Here is a 6,969-nt window from a genome sequence, read left to right as displayed (position 1 = left end):
GTGCAGAAGATTTTCAGTTTGATATAATCTCACATGTCTATTTTTGCTTTTGCTGTCTGTGGTTTTGGTGTCATAGCCATGACCAATGTCATGAAGCCTTTCCCCTATATTTTCTTCTAGGAGCTCTACAATTTCTGGTCTTACGTTGAAATCTTTAATCCATTTTGAGTGCATTTTTGTGTATTGCATAAAATAAGAGTCCCATTTTGACTTCCAGTGCCACACTGTCACCATGAAGCTCTACCCTTTGGTGACCTCCTGGACTGCAGCAAAAACCTCGAATGCCACTTCAATGCCCCCTTGCACATGTTGTCCCCACTCTCCAAGGAGCTCTGGCAGAAGTACAATGTCCACTTCATTCCCATCCGCAAGGACAATGAGGTCCAGGTGGTTCGAAGACACTACAAAGGTCAGCAAATCGGCAAGGTAGTCCAGGTGTACAGAAAGGAGTATGTCATTTATATCGAGCGTGTGCAGCATGAGAAGACTAACGGCACAACTGTCCACATGGGCATGTACCCGAGCAAGCCTAAAACTAGACAAAGATTAGGAAAAAATTATTGGATGCAAAGCCAAATCTCCACAAGTTGGAAAAGAGAAAAGCAGATACAAGAACGAACTTATTGAGAAAATGCAGGAATGAATATAATCTGTTGTGTAACCATGGTTTAACTGTAGGTTTTTAGCCTGGTGTGTATTCTTTGGAAACTTTTAAAGGTATTTCTGGAATATTTCATTTCTTTCCTATTTTGTTATTTATGTAGGCTCTGTAAATCTACTTTTGCTGTTTTGATTAATTTTATGAATAAAAATTGGATATGTTTTCCAATTCCAAAATAAAAAGTCCGATTTCATTCTTTTCCATGTGGATATCTATTTTTCCTAGCACCATTAGTTGAAGAGACTATCCTTTCCTCATTGTGTACTCTTGGCATCCTGGTGGACTGCACATGTGGTTGTTTCTGGGTTCTCTAATCTGTTCCATTAGTCTATATGTCTGTTTTTATGCCAATATCATATTGTTGTAATTATTGTCACTTTGTAATATATTTTAAAATCAGGAAGTGTGATACCTCCAGCTTTTTTCTTCTTTCTCAGAATCGCTTTGGCAATTCAGGATCTTTTTTGGTTCCATATGAATTTTAGGATTGTTTTTTCTATTTCTGTAAAACAAAATTTCATTAGGATTTTGATAGGGATTGCATTGAACCTATAAATCACTTTGGATAGTGTGGACATTTTTTCTAAGATAGTCCTCAATGATCTCTATCTAGTGGTATTCATCCACTTGTGTGAATCACCTCTAATGATAGAATTTGGCAAAAGTTACAGGGTATCATTTCTAAGATTAGGTTACAAGAAGACTCTGGCTTCTGCCTAATCCTCTCTCTCTCTCTCTCTCTCTCTCTCTCTCTCTCTCTCTCTCTCTCTCTTCCCGTCTCTCTCTCTGTGTCTCTCTGTCTCTCTCTCTCTCTGTCTCTCTCTCTGTCTGTCTCTCTCTCTCTGTCTCTCTCTCTCTCTCTGTCTCCCTGTCTCTCTCTCTCTCTCTCTCTCTCTCTCTCTGTCTCTCTCTCTCTCTCTCTCTCTCTCATTCACTTCCTCTCAAGGAAGCTAGATGCCCTAGATGCCCTATGGAGAAGCCCACATTGAAAGGAACTGATGAATGCTTCTGGCCAACAGCCATAGAGGAACTGAGGCCCTCTGTCAACAGCCTGTGAGAAACTAAATCATGCTAGCAAGCACATGAATGTGCTTGGAAGCAGGTCCTCTCTCAGCTGTACTTTCAGATTGTAGCTTTGTAAGAGACTGAGCCAAAGGCATCCAGCTAGGCGGTGTCCTGATTCCTGACACACAAAAACTGAGATAATAAATGTATGCTGTTCTAAGCCACTGAGTTTTGGGGTAAATTGTTACACTGAAATAGATAACTACTACAGTAACCAATCTTCCATTTCCATTGACATCCCTCCCTGACACTATGTCTGTTCTCCCTGCTTGAGGCCACTCATTCCCCATCACCAGCTGTCCTCCAACATAGATTCTCTCCTCATCCTGCTCAGACTCTGACACTCCATATCATGCCACCCCATCAGGGGATGCCCTTGTCAACCCCTTCAGGCTCTGACTTCCCGCACCAGGATGCCTTTCCATGAGACTCCTGCATCAAGCTGCTTGAACTTTGATCCTTCATACCAGGCTGCCCTCCACAGGCACACCCTCACCCTGCTCATTCTCTGACACCCCAATCTGGGCCTCCCACACTCCCCACCATGGATGCCTACCTTGCTTTGCCTTGCTTAATGGATGTGGACTGAAATATTTTAGGAAGTTGAGGCAGAAGGGCAGGGTATGTGCATTTTAATTTTCAACATATATGTTGCCAAATTACCCTCCAAAAATATTAAACCAATTTATAATATAGTCTCTCTGCCTCACCCTCTCCTTTCCTTATCTCATAGGCTGCTGGTTGGTTTTTCTTTTCTAGTTCTGTTTCTAGGTCTCATCCCAGTGAAATGTCAAATGGTCTAATTCTTTTTAAAAACATCAATTGGGTTCCACTGTAGTACTGGCATATTTAAATAGAGAGCATTTTTTCCTTAAAATGTAAACCCTCTCTTTCACTCTGACTAACCAAGGCTTATAACCTTGGCCACTGAATTGTAATATAGAGAGTTATGAAGGGTAAAAAATATTTATCAAGAATAGCAGTATGTTTTCCAACAGTTTATGACAAGGATGGACATTTAAACTGTAGACTTACAGGAACTTTTTCAAAATGAGTTACAGTGCCCTTTGTTAAGTTCTGAATTAATATATATCTAGTCAAGGAAGGGTAGTTCTTTCTCAGCCAAACTTTTACCTTTTGGATTGCAATTTATGTACACACAAGGTATGATCAAACAATACAGTGTTTAAATTTTAAAAAATTAGGCCGGCCCTGTGGCTCAGGTGGTTGGAGCACCATGCTCCTAACACCTAGGTAACGGGTTCGATTTCCACATGGGCAAGTGAGCTGCGCCCTCTACAGCTAAGATTGTGAACAACAGCCCTCCCTGGAGCTGGGCTGCCATGAGCAGCCCTCACTGAGGTCTGTGTGAGCTGCTGCAGGCTACTATATGCTGCCTTCAGCAGCCGGCAGCCAGCGAGAGCTGCTGTGAGCGGTAGACCGACCACCAGCAACTGACTTCCCCAGCCTGGGGGACCCCAAGGCTCATAATACCATCATGGGCCAGGGAGCTGTGTCCTACACATCTAGACTGAGAAACAACGGCTTGAACCAGAGTGTGGGGGGAAGGTGGAAGAAGGGTGAATTTTTTTTTAATTATTACAGTAAAAGACACATTGCTATTAATCCCCCTCAAAATACTCCTCCTCACTTAGAACACACTTATCCCATCATTCTTGCCACTTTCTGAAGCAATTCTGGAAGTCCTCTTTCATGAGTGTCTTTAGTTGTGCTGTCTAAATTTCCTGAATCATTTTGACTTTGGAGAAAAGCCAGAAGTCGCACAGTGCCAGATCCGGTGAATACGGTGGATGATAACACACCGTAATGTTTTTATTTGACAGAAATTGCCGTATACCAGAAGCGATATGTGACATGGAGTGTTGTCATGATGGAGGGTAATTTACAGCACACTTTAAAACATACCTTCTTTCAACTGTAGCTCACACCCAACTGACTGCACAGAACAAGTTGAAACTTGTCACACACTGTTACTAAGGTTCAACATGCCACTTACCAAGTTGAAGATCCCTGCCTTTCCCTAGTTGGCACTCGGCAGCAGCATTCACCATTTTTTTTTTTTATCACAACGGAAAGGCTCCGTGTCACACATCGTTTCTGGTATGGCAGTTTACGTCAAATAAAAACATTATGGTGTGTCCTCATCCACCTTATTCGCCGAACCTGGCACCATGAAACTTCTGGCTCTTCCTCAAAGTCAAAATGACCGTGAAAGTTAAACGTTTTGAATCAATTCAGGACATCGAGACAGCCATGACAGCGCAACCAAAGACACTCACAAAAGAGGACTTCCAAAACTGCTTCAGAAAGTGGCAAGAATGATGGGATAAGAGTGTTTGAAGAAGCGTGTTCATTTTGAGAGGGATTATAGCAATGTGTCTTTTAGTGTAAATTTTTTTTTTAATTTAAACATTCACCATATCTTTTGATCACACCTCTTATGTGTATTTAATCTACCTGGAGCTCTGGCTAGTCTGGTTTTATGACTGTTTCTTAGGGTAATACTTATAATTAACATTTATAAAGTACTTTATGAAATGCTGTTAATTCATCTAGGCCTTACAACAGCATTATGAGTGTGATGTTTCTGCCCCTATTTAAAGTCATGAGGAAACAGGGATACTGTGGATACCTGATCATGGCATTGTACACCAGAAGGTAAACATTAATGAATGCCAACTATAATTTTATATATATAATGTGATGGTTCAGTGTGAGGTCGGAGGGATAGTGGATGGAAGGAGGGGGGTTCACAGTGTGAGAGATATAAATGATGAACGTCTAAGTATTACCTTGTCTTGTACACCTGAAACTAATAAATAAATAAATAAATAAATAAATAAATAAATAAATAAATAAAAGAAAAAAAATAAATAAAGTCATGAGGAAAAACTGAAACTCTAAGGGTGCAACTTACTCAGTCACACAGCTAGTTAGTGACAAAACTGGGGCTTGACTTCAAGTCTTCCTGTCCAGACCCTAAAATCTTTACACTCCATTGTACTGCCTCTTTGAAGTGTTCTTGAAGCTTTGATCTCCCCTTCCAAACTGGAGGCTGAATATGTAGCAACTTCTGCCCAGCCTGGCAGACTCTATCCCGCCAGGCCAACCCAGCTCTTTAGAAGTGATTTGTACTTGGATTTACCTGCAGCTCTTTATTAAAATACACTTTAAAAAATGTCTTGGGAACACTGAGATTATTACTGTTACTGAAAAATATAAATAAAAATAAATTGGTATGTTAAGCAAAAAAAAAGAAATCTAAAACCTTCATCAGTAACATTATGTTGAAGGCTGGTTTTGTTGTTCAGTGGTAAATTTAATTTAACAAGATAGGCTTTTGAAACAAATTTAATGTCTGTCAAAGGGGATTGGTTAACTAAATTACAGTACAAGAAAATACTATATAGATGTTAAACAAGAATAGGACAAATCACTACAAGAACTGATTCCAAGGTATATTGTTAAATGAAAACAAATTTTAAAAAAGCAGTGTGAATAGTATCTTATCATTTGTGAGATTACATACACACACATACATACTCACACATACACACACACATTTGCATATGTGTAGCATAACAGAATATCTCCAGGGGATGCACCACAAATTGGAATAGTGGATGCTTCTGGAAAGGACAAATGGGTGACAAGGATGGGAAGGAGACCTACTTTTCACTGACTATCTCTTTACACCATTTCTTTAAACCATCTGAATTTTTACTATGTGCTTATATTGCCTGTTAAAATATTTTATGTATAGTGCTTTACAGTTTTTAAAGTATTTTTACATGTATGGTTTTATTTAATATGCATGCAACCCAAGGTAGTGAGTCTTACACCTTTAGAGACCTTCAAACTGCCGCCAACCTACTTTTCAGCTTTTCCTCTCTCCACTTCCTGCATGCTCCAGCCACACGTTAGAAAGGATTGACCTACACTTTTTCTCTCTCTTGCCAGCAGGGCCTCCAGCTGCACTCTCTCACTCCCTTCTAATTAACGTAACTAAGCATTATGTTCCATAATTAGAGGGTTTGTCAGTGAAATCAATAGTTGCCTCCCTTGCAATAATGACATTTTAGTTCCATCAATCTCTCCAGAGCCCAGCAGCTTCTCTGAGCAAACAAAATTCCCAAGATTATTAAGATGTCCCTTTGCTCTCACTCATTTTCATGTATGCAGTAAATGAGCGGATTCTCAATTCACATGATTTCATACACCATATCCATAATTACTTGGAGATAAAATGACATTAAACATATGCTTTTAAGACTTTGTCAAGGTATAGTTTACATATTACAAAATCCAGCATGTGGTTCTATAATTTTTACTAAATGCATACAGTTCTGCAGCCTCAAATGTATTTTTTAATGGTAACCTTAAGAATCTAACTTAAAATATCCTAGATGATAGTAGGTTTCCCATAAGACTCAGTTTCTCTCTTCTGACCTAAACTCCCAAATCTATTCCATTCCCTACTCCTTAATGGAAGACTTTTTATTCTATTGTTCCCTAAAACTATTGCATATCAGAATTAAAAGGGCCCTTAGAAATCAAATAGAGATGGAAAATGGAGGTCCATAGAGGGCACATGATTTTCCTAAAGTCATATAACAGATAAATGGCAGAGTCAGGACTAAAATCCAGAATTCTTGTTGCTAGCCCAGTAAACTTCCCATTACAGCACAGAGCCTCTTCTCTTAAGCATTGCTAATGTCCTGGAAATCAATAAAGCAACCATCATCAATCAATTAGTCCATCTAAAGATTTGATGATAGAGGAAGGACTTGGGTTGAGAGTGGGTACAAAGAACAGATAGAAAATAAAAAATCTTTCTTCCATGATCCTTATGGGTGAATTTCTTTCTTAGTGTTTGGCACAATTAACCAAGAAGATAAGCTATTTTCTATCCAAAGAAGGGCCTTATGGTTACCAGTCAACAATATCTATTATTATTATTATTATTATTATTATTATTATTATTATTACATTTTCTCCAGCATATGTTAGCAAGCTGCAGTATGAAACAGTAGCAAATGAAACCATGTGGGCACTGCTTCCTACTTTTCCCAAAAATTATGCTAAAATTAGCTTTTGTTTCCCCATGGATTTGAGCCAGGAAAAGCAATTTAGATTATCCTCTTGTTTTTCTAGAAATCAGCCTGTAAAAATTCAACAAATGGTGACAAACAGAGAAGTACACTTTATATTTTTGTGTAACC

General features: G+C 39.0%; 1 pseudogene across 1 annotated transcript; it reads left to right on the top strand.

Annotated features, from left to right (window-relative positions):
* Window positions 1-232: 232 nt before the first annotated feature.
* Window positions 233-643, top strand: LOC308495256 (ribosomal protein uL24-like; annotated as a pseudogene). Its single transcript has one exon. The product of its transcript is annotated as a ribosomal protein uL24-like (transcript).
* Window positions 644-6,969: the final 6,326 nt, after the last annotated feature.

The sequence above is a fragment of the Rhinolophus hipposideros genome (genome assembly GCF_964194185.1).
Source record: "Rhinolophus hipposideros genome assembly, chromosome: X".
Classification (NCBI taxonomy): Eukaryota; Metazoa; Chordata; class Mammalia; order Chiroptera; family Rhinolophidae; genus Rhinolophus; species Rhinolophus hipposideros.
The sequence above is the reverse complement of the archived record's forward strand: the minus strand, read 5'-3'. Positions and strand labels throughout refer to the sequence as shown.